Source organism: Ischnura elegans, chromosome 5, assembly GCF_921293095.1.
Source record: "Ischnura elegans chromosome 5, ioIscEleg1.1, whole genome shotgun sequence".
NCBI lineage: Eukaryota > Metazoa > Arthropoda > Insecta > Odonata > Coenagrionidae > Ischnura > Ischnura elegans.
This window is the reverse complement of record NC_060250.1, coordinates 43,666,311-43,687,975: the sequence shown is the minus strand read 5'-3', so window position 1 is coordinate 43,687,975 and position 21,665 is coordinate 43,666,311. Positions and strand designations below refer to the sequence as shown.

The 21,665-nt window shown below is 38.7% G+C and overlaps 1 protein-coding gene across 1 annotated transcript in view; it reads right to left on the bottom strand.

Moving 5' to 3' along the window:
- LOC124158773 (kinase D-interacting substrate of 220 kDa B) overlaps window positions 1–21,665 on the bottom strand; it is a 123,470-nt gene that overhangs the window by 95,612 nt on the left and 6,193 nt on the right. The window contains exon 3 of the mRNA XM_046534083.1: window positions 20,004–20,084. The gene's annotated coding sequence lies outside the window, so the exon portion shown is untranslated. The remainder of the gene's footprint in view (window positions 1–20,003; window positions 20,085–21,665) is intronic.

The following is a 21,665-nucleotide window of genomic DNA, read 5'->3' as shown; positions in this document are numbered from 1 at the left end:
TTCTCTACCAGAAGACCAATATTTATAAAGGTACCTTATGTACGATCATTCTCGCGTGTGTTATAGAAATTCACCGCTTTACACGATGCAATTTTGATTTTAACTTCTTACATACTTCAGCTATTGCGCAATGACGTCCCCCGTGTAAAACGGCCAGAAGGCAATGTTGAAGCAATTACTTAGTTAACCCGGGAGAAAAATTACTCACGCCTTATTTTTTGACTAAGCGGACAAGTAATACCCCGCGATTTACGTATATAGCTATATTTGCATTTATCTGAAGCCTATGAAATATTAATAAAGAATTAAAAACACATTTCAACTCGAAAATCCATTTTTCAGCGAAGGCTACATCTGAACTTTACCTGGCTTACGACAAAATTCCACCGCAGAATAATATTTTGGCTACCTAATTTAGTAAATAAATACGTAACAAAAGGCCTTCTGCCAATCGCATTTAATATGCCTACATTACGTATAAGTCATCCAGCGCTAGATACGTTACAATGTATAATTAATACGGCTGCTCGACCTGACAGTTCTTCGGCACCATTTTGAACTCGCGCCGCCGCTCACTGGTCGGTGAGCGAGGTGATCGGTCCCGGAGTACGCTCACAAATATGGCGGCCGCTCACTAGTGATCGGGTGGTGAGCGGTCGCATCCAGGGGGAGAGCGGTGGTTCGCTCACCTTCCGCTCAGTGAGCGGAGCTCCCCCTGGATGCACCCGGTTCGCGCGAGAGCTCGCAAAATAACTCGCGTCCAACTCTCGGGAAAAATTGCATCTGTGAGTTTACACTATGCGACACCACTCGCGCAACTTATGTCGCAACTTTTCTCGCAGGTGTAAACCGTGTAAACCTAGCTTAAGATACGGTACTTCTGCTATAGCACAATGCCCCTTGTTATAAAAAATTGGAATGACCAAGAGGTTCCAATATGCACCTTGTATAATTTTTACGATACGGCACACCATACATTATTCTTTTGTATGATCAGCATTTTAATTCAATGTATAATCTAAATTTTATAGAAGCATCTGAATAGGGGCCAACAAGAATTGGCATATTATTAAAAAATATTTAAAAAATTACCGAGCAAGCTAGGATCAACTTTTGAACGCAAATGCAAAAGGAATAATAAGAAAATATTAAATTCAGGTACGTTCCATAATTATGTTATCCCCCTTCCCGCTGGCATTCGGTACATCGGCACTTTTAGCTGTATGAACCCAAGGTAAACTACTCAATTCGTTGAATAATCTATCTACCTAAACGATTCAAGGAAAAGTTAAACCCGAGAAAATGCGGGGCTAAATTTTGAAAAAAGCTATAAAATATTTTTGGCATCACCAATTTACGGCAAAACGAATAATTATATAATTAAGTTACCATAAGCCCATACCACTATTGATTTTTACAGGACACTATCATGCGGACTATCATTAGTCTGGCTCCCATCCTGTATGGGTTCCCCTGCCGGGAGATAATAGTGTACCACTGAAAATTATCCCCGCCAGTGCAGTTCTATGGGTCATAGGAACGCAGAAGCCTTCCCCCGCGACAAGGTTGTAGCTCAAGGGAAATGTTAAGTTACGTAAATAATTTATTTTGATCGTATATTAGTCATGAACTATTCTATTCTTTGGTCTAGTATACATAAATCGACAAAAGGGTAAGAATATAGTCAACTAACTGTAAAAAAATAATTGAAGAACATGGGCTCTCAGGGAAAAGTTTTGCTTTCCAACTGCTTGGGAACCCTTTGAAACTGTTTTGAAACACCAAAATCTGTTATGGAACTACTGTGGAACTCATTTCCACTAATTTGTACCAAAAATTGGAACAATGAAGAAATTTGTAATCTCCCTTCGCACTCCTTTATACAGTGTGTGTTCGTGTGGAACTGCTTTCTACACATTTGGAACTTCTTTTGAACGATTCGACAGGATTTCCAGACGTCATCATTCGTATTGTAACTGCCGTGTACTGAGAAGATTCATGAGTAACTGCTTTTCATACGTTTGCAATTCCTGTCGAACGACTCAATGCGATTTATAGACGTCGTCATTTGTTTTGGAACTGTCTTCTACGCGCCGGCATACCACGGCCAAGTTCAGTCTGATTCGTTTTCTCGAAAATTATCTAATATATGCAATAGAAATGCACATATGAACGGAATACGAAAGAACGGTTTAAGAAATATTCGTAAGTCAGTTAATGGAAACGGAACTCCAAAATGTTCACTCGAATGAGTTTAAATAATAATTATTCTATTTTCCTTGTTGCTTAAAGTATTTTTGGGGCCATTCATGGTTAAATAAAAACACAGTACTATTCCACAACCTTATATTTTTGCAGTCTACTAGTTTCAACGTTACAACGTCATTATCAAGACGTTGTAACGTTGAAACTAGTAGACTGCAAAAATATAAGGTTGTGGAATAGTACTGTGTTTTTATTTAACCATGAATATCTCATCGTTCCACCAAGTAACGCCTAAATCTGTTGATTTTATTTTTGGGGCCGTTTTGGAATGCGATAAGGTTATCTTCACTGCATACCGAGAATCTTGGTTGCGTAAAATAAGGTATTCAATAGCAACTTCAAGGCAAACGTCGTTAATAATGGCGTTTTTTGGAATCTATAAGTAGATTATTATTGTAAAAACATCAATGTCTATGCTTTCAGAGTATATTTCGCACATAAATGTTGAATTTTACGGTATTTTTTGCATTTTTTTCGATACTTTCGTTCTTTAATATTTTCGGAAAAGCATTATTTTGCATCGATTTATATACATAAAACATACCGGTCGATGTATTGTCTTCCCAATCCACGGGCAATGGTTTATCTCCATCTTTTGTTCCGTATACGGAATATATTTTATGACTTTTTTCGCCAGAAATGAATCTCTCCTTCGAAAATCTGTTTCAATGTCGCGGCATTGCGACAAGGTATCCGGAAAGGCCTTTTTTCGCATTTTGCGTCGAATTTTCGGATTTTGAATACGACGGTTTTCAAGGAAAAACATCCAGAAACGAAGGAATTTCACTAAGAAAAGGACACGTCAACCACGTATGACCGGAGTTAAGCTCTCGATGTGGACTTTCTTGACCACCAAAGCCACTTACCCCCCACTCTAACTTATCAGTAGTACCTAACCCGTGCCAAGTCTGCCCAACTGGAAGGACCTTCGCTTGTGCCTAATTTTGAAAAGACAATGGGACTACTCATAGAGCAGTGACTGACACTGATGACAATATACTATTTGGGATGAAGTTACTGCCGCACTTCCAAACGCCATCATCTGGACTAAATTTACTATATACTTAACCATTAATTTCAAGGAAACTCTAGAGGCCATCTTACACTGCTACAAAGCAGTTCGCATGGTGTACAAATGAGTTCCAAAACGGATCACCGACTGGTACAAATGAGTTCCAAAACGGATGAATGAGTGGTACAAATCAGTTCCACTGCTAATTCTAAATGAGTTCCAAAGGTTAAAAATGTGTTCCATAGCAGTTTCCAACGGAAATCCAAAGCAGTCCAAAATGTGCTGCATATGAGTTAGAAAGGTGTAAAAATGAACTGATGACATGGTAGGACGCTATGATGTCATGAACTGCTGTGTACCGTGTTTCAATTCCAAAGCAGTTCGAAAGCACATACAAATCAGAAGTTACAAAGCAGATAGATGACAGTTCCAAATGCGTTACACAACAGAAATTTTTCCCTGAGCTGGTAGTGTGAAGTCTGGTGTAGCCTAAATATCCTCATCTGAGGTTAATAATGAGGAGGCCCGACAATGGAGAATTTTAAAGCTTAGAAAAAAATAAATAGTTAGATATCTTAGAATCTGTTATTTTTAAACTTGCAACAAAATTAAACATGACCGATGACAGTATCATAGGATCCCTTTGTTAATTTGGGTAATTATTATGGTGAAAATAGACATCAGAAAGGTCTGTTTCGTCGCCAAAGCAAAAGAGGGATAGGCCCGAGGAAGAAGAAAAAGTAAAGGGCCATACTTTAATGATAAGCACAAAATAAATACCATTTGTTGAAATTTAGTTCTAATATCTTGTCATAATAGATAATATTTCGAGTAATTTGAGGAAAACATTTACGGCAGAGTTACGTATCCTCTTCCATTTTCTCTTCTTGCACAATTTTAATCTTAGGATTTCATGCTCACATATACTTGTGAGAAATATCAGAAAACACCGACTGCTAGACATCACTCTAACCAAACAATGACCCCATAATAATTCCAATGGCTTCTCATTTAATCGCAGCGTAAGCTTGATCGTGATACGCGTCTGGTCCAAAAAATGACTTAAAACTCGAAGAACTTCAAATAATCACAGGTAAAGAATTATTTTCAGTCGAACATGCCATTATTTTATACTAATACTTTTCAATAAAGGCCTTCTTTCATTTTTGCAATATGGAAGGATAAGGGGAAGTTCAGGCACAAGGATTTAAAAGACATTACATGAGATAAGAGGAATTTTGAAGAGATAGGTCTGTAGGATATCAATTCTGGGGTTAAAATTTTATATTTTATACCCAGAAAAGGGAGCAGATAGATTCAGATTCCTCATGAATCCCACCGAGAAAATAAGGAAATGTCATGTTCAAGAAAATTCGAAAACATGCTTTTCTACAAGTACTTCTGCAAACGACATACAAAAAATTGGGTTTTCTTTGCTAAATTTTCTTGCTGTTACATTTGGAAAGCATAATTTTAACATTTTATCTTAAGGAAATACTTTTCTAAGTACAAGAAAAGCGATTATTACTATTAGAACTTACACGACTCAGATATTAAAGTTGAAATAAGGTTGCTCATTCCAGAAAAATCATGATGAAATTAAACTTAGGAATTTCCCCACACTGCGTAATAAGGTATTTACAAAATAATTCGTAAATATCAAATCATGTTAGTTACACGAAAAATTCAACAGGTCCGCCTCACAAGGCTTGAGTAAACATCAGCAGCTTCTTTGAATGCCCCTCATTGTGTGTACCGTTATTTCCTCAATTTGAAATAAATGAAAGCCATGAAGGAAGGCAAAACTATTTTTTTAGTACTCTAAGAGTATTTGTTTACTGCAATACATTCCTATCAGATTTTCCAATTTTTGGACGCTGGTTTTAAAGGTAAATTTTTAACGAGTTATTCCTTGAGAAAAAAGGTATGTTGAGCGGGAGTGATTCGTCAGAGCGAATACTGTTAAAGGTCCATGCAGTGTCTGGATAATGAGTCCAAGGGACGAGGGGACTACATAAAGTAAGCCACCTTTCGCTCCGTAGGGACTTGTTTTCTTATCTTAAAGCGCGAATTTTGATCGGTTATCAAAACTCTCCGTAGCTCAGCGATGAGTGAAGAACGATCCATGAATTATCAATAATCGCAGTTAACACATTGGAAAGTAATTAATTCGATATGCCATATCATAAAAAATATACCGTATTTTCCGGCGTATAAGACGACTGGGCGTATAAGACGACCCCCAACTTTTTTGTTAAAATATATAATTCGTGCTATACTCTCCGTATAAGACTACCCCTTTTCCAACGCACACTACCGGTAAATAAAAAACATCAGATTTGATTTCAATATAGAAATTTTTAATTAATATGCTTATGACATCATGGCATGACATGATAGCATGAAAACGGTCACTAATAAACATAAGTCAGTTCCTCATAAAACATATAAAACTAAAACAGTGCAAGTGGATTAAACTTTTCCTAAAGCAGTCTGATACAAGGAAGTTAACAAACGATAGAGAGAGCTCGCAAGTCACTGCGAGTCAGCAACGCAGTTTCCATTTAAAAACCTTTAAAATCCTCCTGTTCGTCATTTGATATCATCAGTACATCAATAACGTCTTGTTCTACATTTGTAAGGCAATCATCATATGGATCAAATTCCGTATCAGATGGTGTGGTCTCAGCTTCGACTTCCTCTTCATTTTGCCACAAGTAGTCGTCCTCCATACCATCTAACGAATTTGATATGCCACACTTTTTGAAAGACTTGATTACTGTTTTTGCATCAATGTCATTCCAGGCTTTTATAACAAATTTGCACAAAACATCCAACTGTGGAGCACGCATGTTTCCTCCTTTTGTGAATGACTTCTCACCGCTAACCATCCACTCATTCCACTGTTCTCGAATGCGATCTTTAAACGGCTTGTTTAGGCACACATCCAGTGGCTGTACCAATGATGTCAATCCTGCAGGAATAACTGCTGAATCTGTATTTAGTCTCGCAAGCCTTTCCTTGGTGCTGGGAGTTAAATGAGCCCTGAACATATCCCACACCAGTAGGCTACGTTTTTTAATAAGTCCACCTGGTCGCCTGCTCCATACGTTATCAAGCCATAGCTTTACCCCTTCTTCATCCATCCAGCCTTTTTCATTCACATGTACAAAACAACCAACAGGGAACTTGAGTTTCGGCATTGTTTTTCTTTTAAAAATAACCATTGGTCTCAGTTTGGCGCCATCAGCTGTGCAAGCTAGTACCACTGTAAAACTGGACTTCTCATGTCCTGTTGTTTTAATAAAAATAGTTTTTTCACCTTTTAGATGGACAGTCTTATTTCCAACCATATCAAAATTCATTGAGGTTTCATCCATATTTCCGATACTATTTAACGCATAGCCATGTTTATTGCGCTGTTTTATTACGTATCGATGGAAGTTATTTAATTTGGCATCAAGATCTGCAGGTAATTTCTGTGCAATTTTTGTCTTTTGCCTCAGTACCAAATTGTGCCTTTCTAAGAATCTAGTACACCAGGATACAGTGGCCTTAAATCTGTTGCTGTGATCTGGATTAGATTTTGCCCACTGAAGTGCAAACAAGCGTATTTTATTGCGTGTTACAACATAACCATTTTGGCGATGCTCATTCACCATGTCTGCTACATGTTTTTCGAGTTCTGGCCAATGTGGGGTGCCTCTTCTTAATGCACACTTACCCCTTGGCATATTCTTCAGTGCTTTTTCGTTTGCTTTCCAGTCACGAACCATCTTTTCTGTTACTCCATAATGTCTTGCAGCAGCGCAGTTATTATGTTCCATGGCAAAGTTTACAACTTTTAGTTTGAAACTGGCTTCATATTTCTTTCTTCTTGTTAGTGGAGCCATGTTGGGGCCTTGACTGTTTGGCATTTATACGGTATATTACAACCAGTGCGATCTCTTATGGGGCTTCCGGGTAGCTTGCACCAACGCCATCTGAGAGAAATATTGATACTGCCTTTTGCTTCGTATGTCAGTGTTAAAGCCAGTTGTCTGATTTATATTCCGTGCTCACGCGCCTGTTAATGCATTGCATTCACAACTGTCCTCTGCTGATTGTGTTGAAGTGCCTCCGACCGTTGGTTTAATTGTCTTGCTTGGTTCTCCCTTGGCCTCCTTTTAACATGGAAGTTCACAAAGCCTGGTATATTAGATCTCAGCACTGGGTTAGGGTTAGGGTTCTGCAAATGTGTGAAGTGTTTGTTCAGTGCGGCCACCCCTCCTCCTTGCTGCCACATTCCCGGCGTATAAGACGACCCCGACTTTTTAAAAAAGATTTTAGGTGCTAGAAAGTCGTCTTATACGCCGGAAAATACGGTAAATTACGGTTCATCATCAGCGGTCAACAACCCTTAGACTGGTTTTTAAACCTAGTAAGAGAGGGGTAAATCCTCGTAATTAGATTTACAATTTAATGTCTATTTCTCAACCAACTTACTTTATTATTAAAGGGTCACTGTTCGTAGTAATCAACCGTAATTGACATCACGACAAATATGATTTACACTATAAAATGCTATGTCAATGTTTGCAGTATAATGTATGGCTGGTTTGACGCAGCTCTCCACTCAATTCTTCTGTCAGCTAATATTTTCACATTTACGTACTTCTTCTCGTTATTGTCCTAAATTTCGATTAACAGGCCAAATTATAGTTAATTTCTTCGGGAAATTCGCATCGCTATGACGCGAGTGGCGACTTTTGGCAACCCATTTAAAAGCGCGGTGAGTGACAACACATCCACAGGTCGACTGGGGAATCGTTTATTATATTATTCTTACAAATGGATACAGGACTTATGGTATGGTATTTGGAGGGGGCGACCGACAGCTGGGGTCATTTTCGCCATGAGGAAAGGGTAGGAGGAAGACCCAGCGTCGGCATTAGCCTACTCTTTGCGAAAGGCGCCACGGGTACCACGGCGTAACGTCCCATCCGGCGGACGGAGTGTTGCGCTTGAAATGTCCTCCACACATCCTTCAAGAAAGAATCGGGCAGTCTCTGACACTTCTCTGCCATCACCGGGATTTGAACCCGAGCCCACGAGGTGTGAAGCCAACACTAGCCACCACACCAACCCGATTCCCTACAGGACTTATTCAAGCCAATTTTATCCCAACACATGTGTTTACGATTACGCCGCGCCAACCTCTCCCGTCGACTCACCTTGCTGTGCTTGTGAATCGTGTCATCGTGATGCCACCACGCGATGCCGCTGCCGATCCTCGACCTGGGACCAGATCCCCTAGAGACGACGGTGTCCTGCACGCTGCTCACGTCGTACGAGGACGACCCTCTCAAGTCGAACACCTCGATGCTCGACGGCCCATTAGGCGGACTCTCCGCACCCCCGACCTTCATGTTCGGCGAACCCGAGGAGATCACACGCTTAGAAACCTTTAACGCTCCAGCTCCGATTCCTTATCACACGGCACGACGGACGACGAATGTCCACCGAAAGGCGTGCGCCCACTCGTTGAAGAGCAATTAGCGAATTAGTTATGTGTACGTCGCGAGCGAGCGGGTATAAAAAACTCTGCAAGGCTCGTTCATGGGTCCAAACAGTCGCGTTTTCACACTCATAAAGGGTTGCGAAGATATTTATAACGGAAAGGGACAGAAAATACGCTCCAAATAATATAAATATTTATTATTCTACAAATATCATTGAAGTGTGCGAAGTACTACGAATTACTATCGGAATAGACAACACAATTCCGCAGTTGTCCCTTGATCTATATCCACTCATAAGCACAATGAGGTGTAATGGAATAAGAATGATTCCGCAGCTTACTTATAATACGAAGGTAGTATACAACGGTGTTCAGTAGTCCATAAATGCGTCCTGATCGACCGTGTATAATTATTCTATTGAATTACAAATTATACAATCAACGAGATAAGCGACGGTAAACAAGAACAGGAAATGTCAAACGGATGTGTAAGCCTGGCCAAGACGTCGGATTGGTGATGCTATGCTCTACTAAAAAATATCACGGGGGACCGAAATCGGGGAGAGGCAAGACAGGTGTCGCGAAACCTATTCCGGGGATGGATTCGAAGAAATAGAAGTCGTGGGAGGACCGCGGTGAGTTGAGCGGGGGAGGCCTTCTCAAGGAAGCGTAACTTTCCATAACGCGAGGAGGAGGACTGTTGGGTACGATGAACGGAACAGCGCTAAAAGATGTGATACATATGAATGAACGAACCGCGGAGAGGGCGATGCAATCCGTGGGCTAATTAGCGTATCATTAACAACTTCAAGTAGGAAAAAATTGCGATTTATTCCTCCCATATGTCTCCTGTTTGTGTGCCTCAGTCCTCAAATTTTAGAAAATTTTTACAATCGCTGTCAAGAAGGGAAGGTGATTTACTGCATTAACTGACACCCATAAATTAATAAAGCAACTCAAATGGTTATATTTTTATCACGATAAATCGATAAATATTAAAGCCAACATCAATTTAGATTATTCACATAAGTGTTGTAGGTAAAATATTTAACATTACACAAACAGTGAAAAATAATCCAGAAAAATTACGAATAATTATCTTTACGAGATCATGGGTATTATCGTAGTGACCTGATGAATACTCTAGAAATCACCTCTAGGGTAGATGGAAATTAAAAAAAGAACTTCTTCAAGCACGCACAGATTGAGATTTTCTTTTCTAATATATGGACGCAAGGAGGAAATTCAAGAAGATGTGTTGAACTACAAAAGAAAAGACGGGGAAGCACGATCATTTTATTTTCCAATGTTAATATCCACTAGCTATGTTTTTCACATTACTCTTCAACAAAGAATCCAATTGACTCGTAAATTAAAGGAAAAACAGCGAAAAAAATACGAGAGGTCATGCGATGAAAAGTTGTCCGATCGACATGCGCGAAAAAATAAAATCCATCGATGGAATATTTTCAGAAAATTACCGTGAAATCACCTACAGAGAAGTTCTTTAAAATTACATGATCTACACTGACTAAGCCAATTTCATATCCACGAATTACATATGAAGATTATAGCGACAAATTGAAGTGTCTCTCTTGAATGAGGAGACCTCCGGGAAGATGTTGTAGCTATCCTGAACGCAATAACGTAAGGTACACGCGATAGGTGGACGGGTTTCCGGAAAAAGAAATAAGACTCGCATGAACGAACCGATTCAAGTGAAAGCCGAGCATCGAAGAACATTACGAGGGCCCGCGCGGTCCTCAAATGGTGAGATGAGGATGGTGATTCGTCCCTGGAGGCCCACCAACCTGATGATCACTCATCCGCCTCCTCGCTTCGAGTCAACGCAACCATTTCGCACCACTTAACGAAGTCTTAATAAATTGACATCGTGTGACCCAAGGCCAGCAAAACAGCCGCGCCACACGTGAGGATGCATTCGGAGGTGCGAACGAGGGAATAAAAAAATAATTAAAAAATCGTGAGCGATCGCAATCTGAGGAAGATTTCTTCAAGATTCGCAATCAATGGGCACTTTAAGGGTCGTATTGAGTGTCGCAAATTGGAATGTGGGGAGCCAACGACAAAATAGCGATGTTACATCGCCGGTGGATCTTCTGTTTTGATCATCGAACAGTTACCTACAGTTGAACCTTAATGCTTTTAAGAAAAGTTCGGTAAGGTAGATTCGTACGAGTAATTTTACGATTCAACCCGGCTTGTCTACCCTACCATATTGGGCTTTCCTTTTCAACTCAGAATAAGGTCTGATCCCTTTCAGCTAACTTAGAATCCTTTTATTTTCCTTCTCCTTCCTCGCTCATCGAATATTCTTCCCTCTAACATGACATTTAACATCCCCTCCCCACTTAATACTCGCGCCATCCAGGATCTCATTTAGAAATTTCCTCTCTTCGCCCACCATTTCTTGCTCATCGCCGTTCCTTTTCTCGTCCTCTTTCATCAGCGTCCACATTGCCGCACCGTCATCCACTACACACCATATCATACTCATCATCAACATTTTCTTGACCCTATTACACAACATAATCCTCTCATCTGCTCATTCCTATTCATAAATGTCTTGTTTCCTGAAGCAATTCTCTTCATCATATCATCAATGCCGCGTCTGCTGTGGCCTAAAAGTCGAACCGCTCCACCTCTCAGCTCGAGACGTTCTAAAGAATGGCATAACTTTGGTTTTACTATTACCATAACAAGGAGAGCAAGAGTAAAAGTGGAGCAGTTAAACAAGTTCAGCAGCCGGCAATATAAATTGTGTTAAAATCACTAATACTTCAGAGGCTACGAAAAAGTGGCTCCTAATAATATAATAATAATATTTACTCTTCCATACTTACGTACTTACAGCAATTATTTCCAATCGGGGAAGTAAGGTATCCTGTAATTAGGCTAACTTCAAAATTCTTAAATGCGGAAATGAAAAAAAATAAAACAAAAAATACTCATTGCCCAAAGAAAAGCATTGAAAGGAATTTAGTGCATACAAATAAATTCAAAACTGTAGTGAGTGTAAAATGAATTACAAATTAATCTTTATTACTACAAGTAATGCACCCTAGCCAGTAAGAATACCTCGAAAACGTCGTGACCCATTTTAATAATCGCCAAGCCTGAGCCCGCATCAACAATGAATTAATTTTTTAGCACCGCGTGAGGCATTCATCTTCATTCCATCCATAAACATTGTTATACGCCTCCTTTATTCCGATCACTAGGCATAATGGCATACAGCTTTCCATCTTAGTACACGCTCGATCTATACTTCTATTGAAGGAAAGTACACTGTACCAGGGGCGCAGCTAGAAATTGAGGCTAGGGGGGGTTTCAGGCGCAACTATAGTCTATTCACTTTATGTCTGCGGGTGAGCTTTCGTGAGAGTCCGAACACTCTCGGATGGTTTCGCTGATAGGGGAGGGGTAGTACCGAGAGAGAGAGAGGAGGAGCGAACATAACGTTGCCAAATGTACATAGCCGCCTTACTTTGTCATTGAAATCGTGTGAGTCATAGGTGGCCACAGGTATTTTGGCCCCGGCGCCGAGACAATATACCTCCTCAATTGGAAGGCATTGGGGATAATCCTTTCACAGAAGCCCATGACATTGTCAGCCACCGCGCTGAATGAACGCGTGAGGTTTGGCAACACTGCTCGACGAGCAGATTCACGATGCTCACTCATTGGAGATCTGAGAGCGACTCATTGAGGCCACGCCTACTGTTTGCTGATTGGCAAAGGCAAAGTCACATGTCGAGAAACTTTCCCTCCCCTCATCTCTACTTGCTATGACCACACCAGCAGAGATAAAATGAACAGATATTAATACTGGGGTGCCTGGGGGTGTGGTATACCCTCCAGGGTAAGCGCTAGGTGCGGGGGCCCTCCGCAAGAAAAACAGTTATTAAGATAAATGGTTCAAAATGTTGAGATTTACGGCCTTCTGAGGGATATTTTGTTAATCCTCACACTATTCTATAAGCAATATTAATCCAATTAAGTAAAATAGATTTAACTTAAAATCTCTTTGAGCTCGGGGGTATATCCCACAAAACCCCCCCTCGCTGCGCCACTGCTCTGTACTGGATATTTACGCAAGTCCGGTTATCAATCCTGTAGGTGAAAAAGGAGTTGAGATGAGGAGTACCTTCAGAAAAGGTAATCACCTCTAATTTTACACCCAAAGTCTCATGCGCTTTAGCGGTACTATGCCGCCAGTCGAAAGTAGCAATAAAGAGACGGAAAACGTTTCAGCGAAAAAATATTTCTGTATACTCTTAAATAATTAGCCAATTTTTTCACTTTTTCCTGCATTTTTGAGGTAAACGAATGTGCCGAAGTGGATGATTTCCCCCGTAGCTTTGGAAAAAGACATTCAAGAATGACATACGTAAATAGAATTTTTAAGTTTCTTTCCGAATCGTAGCGCATAAATGTATTCCGAAATAACTGTTTACATCAGAACAAAAAATGCGTAATAGAATAGTGAATAAAGTACCATTATCTTTCGTTCATTGCATTCAGGCCTTTAAATGCCCTGAAGCAAAAGCGACGAGAAGACCAACAAATCTTATTGGAAATATCAAGGATAAATAAAAATAGAACGACCTCATTGATAATTTCTCGTTGATTACATTTACCTAATTGCGTACTTCGGTCAGTTTCCTCATCACATTCGTTTATTAACATTTCCAACATTCGAGCAACCCATCACTACTTTTATAATAGTTAATAATTGATTTTAAAGAGATAACTGAATATATACTATGCACAATGCTACCCCACCCCCGCCAATTTTTCAACAAAAATTCTCTAATTTTTTTATTAAAATTTCGAAACTTCATTCGCGCAGTGTCTTGACCTTATGAAACCATAAGATAAGATACAGGCTCAAATTGAATACCTGTCGGAATAAAAAAATAAATACTTCCCTCGATCAGATAAGATCTATCAGAAATAAATTGATTTCTATAGCTAATTCAAACCTAGATAACACAAATAGTATTTGATCGACCATTGAGAGAAAATGACATCGTTACGATTTTTTTTAAATAATGGCAGTGAAGGAAAAAGAAGTGCCAGTTGGGATCGTAGATTTTTATTTCCGATAATGGTTGATTTCTAACAGTAAAAACACCCATACTTTTCCGTTTCTCGATCCACTCTTCATTTCTCGAACTATTTAGGGCGAAAAATCAACTATCTTAACCTTTTTGCACATAATTGACCACCTTCTGCCAAGCGGGTCACCGTAGGCAGCGCTTCTCCTCGCCTTCGCGCGGTTCATTGTGTCGATACTTACTGGAGCGACTCCTTCCATCGACGAGTGATTCTACCAGAGTAAATGAACGAGTGATTCTAACCTTAGAGTATATAGTTCAGTAGTATATAGTCCTTTAATAACTCTATGATTCTAACCGAGTGAATGAACCAGAAATCTAATGATCCGTCGTCTACTTACCGAGGCATTTGACAAGTGTTCCCGGGAATGAAAATATGCTCGTTCATCTTTTTTAATTGCCGATTTTTATGGAATTTAAAAATAAAGAGATCCGTATTTTTCCGTTTTTCGATCCGTCACCTACTTTTCGAGGCATTCGACAAGTTTTGCATTTGGCAGGTTTTCCCGGGGATAAAAATGTGCTCGTTCATCTTTTTTGTTTTTGATTGCTAATTTTTATAGAATTTGAAACAAATAAAGAGACCCGTATTTTTCCGCTTGTCGATCCGTCAACTACTTCTCGAGCTGTTTGGAACGAAAAATCACCTCCCTGAATACCCCTTCCCAGATAAGTTGATGACACCACGGACTCATTCCGAGCGTGCCGTTCCTTCTCTGCTACACCTCGGCATAGTACACGGGCCGCGGGTGGATCGTTTGTGTCTACACTCTTGAAAGCGATTCTGTGAAAGCATCCCCCCTAAATGAGCCATAACTCAAATGACGTCACCAACTCTTGAAAAGTGGGCGGCAATTGTCGCGTTTTTTTTTTTTTAATCTAAAACTGACGATCCAATTGCCGAATGAGAATTTTTTTCATCGTGACTTTATTTTTCCCCTGCATCTACCGAATTCTCTCAATGAAATGCGATTTAGGGTCTCGGTGAACAACACTGTGTTTAGATAAGTATCCAAAAACCTCATCACAATTAATACGGCGACAAATATTAACGGTGACTTAATTAAGCTATGGAATTAGTTTTTAACAGACTTCAGAGTTACACGAATATGTCAAATTATATTTCTATACCAAAATTTTTTGCAACGTTTAGTTAACAAGGTCTTACATAGATTCTCCACAAAAAAGAATGGAACTCTATGTATTGTGCATCATACCGATTCAGGCGTAGAATGAACTAAAGGAAAATCAAAACAAAACTGCAGATAGGCAATGCAAATAATGAATTAAGTACCCCTACCGAGAACGAAAAAAGGGACCAAAACAAATGAAAAATGAGGCATGATAAAATGAACAAGTGCTGACAATTCATACGACCTTGACTGTGGTGCACATAGTGGTGGATTCGTCTCCATCATCTATATAACCACCTAAGTTTCTCAAGCTTCATATGAACAAATAAGAATCTCAAGTAAAATAAATTTATTCAAAACTGGAAAAAAAAACTATTCAAATCTGAAATCGGCATGTTTCCATTACATACAAGAATATCACGCTATAAAAAACACATAAATATCGGTCTGAAATCTTTCGTGTCGACCAAAAAGTTAACTAGCTATTACTTCTCCTTCTTAGCACTCAGTATATTAATACCTTTGGGTACACACGGACTTCTTCAATGAAGAAAAATTCTGAAAAAATATGGCAACTGAAGATACATTAATACATTATGCTTTTACAGCACTATCCATCCAATTTATTCATACCCGTAATTAAAATATTTTCCCCATATAAATGGAATTGCCTTGAGAGTGGCAGAAGGAGATCAAGAGGGTTAATTTCCCCAAAAATGTTTACAAGATAGTCCCAACCGTACTCCCTCCAAAAGACCCCCCTCCTTCTCCCTGAAAAACCCATCTCCATCTCCCTTCTAGTGATTATTTTTCTGGCTGTGGACCTGAATGGTGGGGAAATTTTAAAAGGACTTCTCCACTGCTAAGCTTCCATTTAGTCTTCAAAATTTGACTCCCCAGAAAAAAAATCCGCACTATTCCATATTCCATGGTTTTCTGTGATTCTTCTAAATCCTGCTATACATTGTGCAGAAATTGTCCAGGGCATATAATTCCTGCACATGATACAGCTATGACCCTTAGAACGAGTGTAAAATGAAGTGCAATTTTGGGCTCCTGTGCAGTGCACATAGGGCCATAATTAAAATGGGAAACCCCCAGATATCTCCTTCCCCCTCAGACTTTTCCATGCCTGAGAATATCATTTATTGGTTGATTATGATAATGGTACTCCTTCACCTACCATGGTTACTTTGCTCATATGTTATTTATATCAATAAAAAATTTATTTACTTATTTATTAATTTAATAAGTCTAACACGAAGGAGGAGAACCATGATTTTATTAAATCCATTTGTAAGTGTTAATTTCAATTATTTCCCTTTACACAATGAAATTTAATATGAGGTTTCCTATGCTGTCCTCAGCCTTTGGCTATAGCACAGCCACATTGAGCACTTTATTAATGAATTATCAGAATGGCCATGGGAGAAAGGGGCCGGCCGAGAAGGGCTGACTTGGGAATCCTTGAGAAGGGCGACACTCCTTACAGGAGCAGACAAGGGAAGGAAAATGACCCAACAACAGGTGAATGAAAATTTTGTAGTGGTAACGGGACTACATGTACTGAAATATCAATGCTGATAATAAGCATCAAGAATTACAGCAATAAAAGATGTGTTCAAATTATTTATTTCATTTAACATTGCTACATACCACAGTTTGAAGAAAGAAATGGATCCTATGATTAAAAAAAAACAAGAAAAACTTCTAAAATGATAACCTCCAATCCCAACATAATTTACCAACTCTCCACAAAGTATAATATATGTTAAAATGAAATAACTTATAAAGTAATCTTTCAACAAACTAAAGACTCCAACAAAATTTCTATAACTCTTTTACAATGGAGTACTTCCCTGAGAGTTAAACCGATAAGTTGAATATTTTTTTAAGTGTAGCATGTATTAAGGAAAATACATACAGTGTGTCCTCGTTTAACGTCGTCCCGTTTAACGTTGTTTCACGATAACGTTGTCCAAAAATTGAAACCCTTGATCATTTAACGTCGTTATTGCTTCGCGATAACGTTGTTCAAATTATGCGCGGCGAAAAAAAATGAATGGCAAATAGGGCGCAAGCGCATCTGATGTATAGTAAATATTACTATATTAATGCGATTGGTAATTTTCGTTCGACAGAAAAGGTTGGCGTGGGTAGCGTATGTTAAATATGCATCTGAGCGAATAATTATCGCCTCATTTACCCATTATCCGTATATTTTTCTGATGCCAACCGAAAAAAATGTCCACGAAGAAGAGTGAGTGGCTATCCTGGTGGTTCTTCAGACGTGAAGAAAAAACGGCGATATTAGAACAAAAACTTGGTATTATTAAAAGAATTGAAGAAGGTGCAACTGCTGGAGAGATCGGTCGAGTTTTTACAATTAAAATTTCTTCTGTTACTGAAAATATCGATGTTTCGCCATTAAATTACTTTCTTTTTAGTTTTTATATTTCATTTAATAATGCCTTCTTCCCAACCTTTTCGTTATGAAAATTCGTTTCGTTTCGAATGAATCGTTATCATGCTGAAGTGAATAATCGGTAATGAATGTTTCTCGCGATTTCCGCCGGGTTAAAGAATTCATATCATCACGAAAATTGACTCGCCATTCATCCTCGTGCTTCCGAGTGTCAGATTCAGATTTTTTTCATTTTGGCCCGATTCTGGTGTCTCCCGATTGGTCACGAAGTCTGCTTAAAGTTACGGCTCCGATAATTGGCCTCCTTGGATTCTCGCCCGGGAAATTCTGGATTCTTCACGAAGAAATGGATTGTTAGGAACATGGCTAGGAACCAATTTAAATTTTTTACATTGTTTCTTATGGGAAACACTGCATCGTTTAACGTTGTTTCGCTTAACGTCGACTTTGTCAGGAACGAATCAACAACGTTAAACGAGGACTCACTGTATATCAATATAAATACATCTTATCAATTTTCATATGGCGTTAAAAATTTCAATGGATGATAATTCAAGGGGCTATGAAGTCACTCATCTACCAAATAGTAAAAACCAAGGAAATTGAGCAGATGCTAATCTTCTATAGGTTGTACAACCTATTGGCCATTAAATACCAAACCTTGAGAAAAGTTTGGCAAGATGTGATACTTAAAATTCAAGAGAATGCCTATGATTCTTTAGCGTATTTTTCAAAACACCACAAGAGGGTTAGGCAGTCTCAAAAGCTTTAAAAGTATTTGACTTCCACATAATATGAAGCATATGATTTTGCAGTTGTGCTAGTTTAACTGATTCAACTTATTTTCCATACATAATCACAGCATAAAGTACCTTTCACCAGCTTCACATTCCTTGACTATGTTCACGCGGGTGGTGAGATTTCTATTTCACAGGTAATTAAAAACTATTAATATAACCACCAACTGAGATCAAGCAGACATAAGAGAACAAGCTCTTCCGAACATATCAAGATGGAAGCCTAAAAATATAATCTATGCCTTAACTTCCTTATTCTTCCAAAATATTCTCTCCTCCAAACCTAAAACTGATACTTGGGATATCAGGCAACATGATCCTTTACCTTCTTTCTTTTCTTCAATTTCATGTTACCCTTACTCTCAATTGAGAAGCAAGTGCTATATTTCATATCACTCCTGAGTAGCTAAATTAAAATTAGCTAATATAAACCTGGGGAGAGTGATATTCCAGTGGGTAGAATGCTTGGCTAACGACCAAAGGATCATCGGTTGAAATCCCAAGTGAACCCTTTGGACATCTCCAAAATAAATCCTCTAAGTACGAGGCCCCCCCAAAAAAAGGAACAGGCCTACCGACCCAGATTATATGAAGATATGCTTGTGACTTAGTTTTGTGAGATCTACCCCCACCCATCAAAACCAACCTTTGGGATGAATCATTGACTGAATGTAAACCTGCAAGCAAAAAATTTTGATTGTACTGGCTTCAACACTGATGATAGTTTGACAAAGAATCAATGACACTATAAAAAACTTCATCAATATTTAATACTAAGTATTTTAACATCTAAGATATGTAAAACTATTTTTGTCCATTTAAATTCATGATCAATTCATGATACAAAGGTGATTCGATATGTACTAATTATAATTACCTGAATATTCAAAATTTCTTCTCAATTGGAAGGTTCTGCATCCACAAACACTGATCTTGTACAAATCATCAAATGAATAAACACACAGAAGAGGCTTACTCGAATAATTTTTTCACACAACGTTTCACATCTGCAGATATCTTCTAATTGCATATGTAAAGCTAATTTGCCTAACGCATTATAGAGAGGTCAAATGAATCATAAAAAAATAAATCTCAATTCAAAATTCATACACTCAACAGAAAAGGAAGAATGCTTTAAATAGAATCTATTAGAACAAGAAGAATAGTATACTTATAAAAATTTCTAGAAATAAAAACAGCATTATAACATTAAAAAAAGTTCATAGTCATTCAATGGACTAAAAGATATACATTCCTGTCTCCAAATGCATTATTTCTATAATACCAATAAATATTTACAAAAAGTGACATTTTCTGATTGTAGACTGGATAAATGACACTTCCTAGTTATTTGCTGCTTTTAAGCACTCTTAAAGCAAAAATTATTCATGAATGTAAGGGATTCCCAAATGATTTTGGGCATGCACCTTAAGGAAATACCATCATAGAGTTTGAATATGGATGCATGCAATACTACAGTAAAAATAATAATTCTTGAAATGCAAAGCATAATTACTATGGGAAGAGAGGCATAATGTTTTTACTCACAATGGGAGGGATCAGATAATTACCACAAAATAAATTATGACTCAGGGATGTAATTCAAGAAAAGAAAACAATTATGATGCATAAGGGGATGATCCACATGTGCAGCATAAGATTTCACTTTGATCAGCAAAAGGGAATTGAGAAGTAGATGCTCAAAATATAAAATTATATCTGAAGCCTACCTTGGAAGATTATTCTCGTATAGGGAAGATAGTGTTCACCAGTCAACTGTCCAATATACTGGGCATGTTTGGAATGGGATTCTGGAATATAAGTGTTAAGCTCAAGCATGACAAAGGCAGAACTTCCAAGTTTCCTAAAAAATATTTCACTGAACTAAATTATTACTATACAGTTAATAATATACTGAATAAGAATTGATTTTGAATGGAGTACTCAACAAAATATTCAAATTAAGTTCTATTTTCAAATTTAGAAGAACAAAGATAAAGAGCTCAAAAAAGGTAAAAAAAATCTCCATAATTTACTCTCAAATGTCATATTCATGATATGGTGTGCATACAATGCATGACATATGACATGTGATCTGCCCCAGTGAATTTACTCAATATATACTGTAATGGTCCACGGCCCGCCCAGATTGTATTTGGGCAGACAGAAACGTGTAAAATAAAAATAAGATGAATTCCTCGCACACGAGACTACAGAACAAACCCGAACCACCAAATACACAGCAAAAAAAAAAGAATCTCAGAGGAGAAGATATGCAAGTGGGGGATCCTTGAGTGACTCCAATCCTTCATACTCCTGGGCTTTACCGCCGGAGAAGTGCACATAGACATCGGGGAAAGGTATGACCAAGGGTGATTGGGAGCCTCTTAGAAGAACTCCTCAAGTTATAAGGCGAATGACACACTCACACCGTTTCGTCCATTCAACCACAGATCATTACTGTTAAGTCTTGGCATAAGTATTACATGAAATAAGAACCCTCTCACTAGCTAAATACGGGCTGGATAGATGGGCAATGAAACATAAATGATCAAGAAAATAGCTATAAAAACGCATAACAGACGATATCACAAAAAAAGAAATGAACACCGCTGAACAATTTTAAATATTCTTAATGATTCCAGGGGGGTATTGACTAATCCTTCCTGTTTGTTTTGCACACTCATCCTCAATAACGACAATAATTATTCAATTTGCACTTTCACAGGGCAGGGGATGATTTCAATAAGAAGTTAGCACTGCAGCTGAAGCATTCTTTTTCTTTGAGGGGGTGGGGGGAATTTTAAGGGATAATTCCCGTTGGGCAATGACCCTATGTGCCCACTCCTAAGACAGTGACAGCCTGCACATATCTCTGCACTAAAATCTTCTGACGTTCTACTCCTCCTCTCTTGGGATGGGAGTGGCATCAGGTTGTGGTGCTCCATATTCTCCGCCAGGCTGTTGATATAGCAGAAATGGGGGGACGAATAGTCCTTCTTCAGGTAACAGTGGGCCAAATCTGTGTGTGAATAAACTCGCTGCCAGCAACTCCCCTAATGTTCACTTCTGCTTTCCTTTTGTCTCCTCCACACAAATTGGTTGTTGCTGGTTTGTCAGGCAGAGCCTTCGCCCATGGGTTACTTCTTTCATAGTCAATCCTCTTCCTTGCTCCTCGCCGCCATGGCCTTTATAACCTTTGCTGACGATAGGGGGGACTTTGAGGAGGAAGGAGCACTAAAGGGAAGTTTGCTTTAAATCTATAGGATATAACTTCACTAACATTAGATTCTTCCATCACTTTCAATGATTTGACACTTTAACACTCCCTCACACACACGTTCACTAATCCACCTCTACGAGCCGAGGCAGAGTGGAGGAGAGGAAAGGTG